This window comes from Ovis canadensis, chromosome 8, assembly GCF_042477335.2.
Source record: "Ovis canadensis isolate MfBH-ARS-UI-01 breed Bighorn chromosome 8, ARS-UI_OviCan_v2, whole genome shotgun sequence".
Lineage (NCBI taxonomy): Eukaryota > Metazoa > Chordata > Mammalia > Artiodactyla > Bovidae > Ovis > Ovis canadensis.
This window is the reverse complement of record NC_091252.1, coordinates 32,343,215-32,343,993: the sequence shown is the minus strand read 5'-3', so window position 1 is coordinate 32,343,993 and position 779 is coordinate 32,343,215.

Sequence of the window (779 nt, the reverse complement as noted above, 5' to 3'; positions counted from 1 at the left end):
TCTTCCCCACCCAGGGACTGAACCAGAATCTGTTAAGTCTGCTGCATTATCAGGCAGGTCCCTTACCACTAGCGCCACCTGAAGCCCTTTATTATCACTATGCACTGACAAGCGGAAGCAATGCTAAAGGTTCTACCCCTCTCTAAAAAGAAATTTTGTAGGTCTAAGTTCTAAATAACATTAGAAAATGTTACTGAAATTTACTGAAATTTAATAGTATAATTATAAGCTGAAAATTATCTTTTTTTGTGGTTACTTGCTCTTTAACAAACATTGTAGTCTACATGAAAATAAAACTAACTCCTCTGGACATGTATTCAGCTACATGTTTATTTCAAGAATAAGCAGCCAAGTTCTGTTTTTACAATTTCATAATTACTGTGCTGTAATTGTTTATTCTGAATCTATATTTAAACACAGGATTACATGGTATCAAAGAGGTTAGAGATATGAACTGAGCCTGAAGCACATTCAAATAATTCGATACCACTACATGCTTTGAAGAATTTTACTGAGTATAACATAAATTTATGATAAATTTTCTGGTGAAGGTATTTTAATGGAACTTTTTCAACTGAAGAAATGTTTTAAAGCACTAGAGCTGATCCCAAAAAGCAAAGATATGGATAATATTGCAATTTCAGGAATTTACTGTGAAATGGGATTTTTATGAATCTCTGATATACTTATTTTTATTTTAAAGCTTTCCTAGCTACTCATGTGTCTATTATGTGCAAGAAGCATTTGAAATTAAAATAGATACATGTCCTTCATTCAAC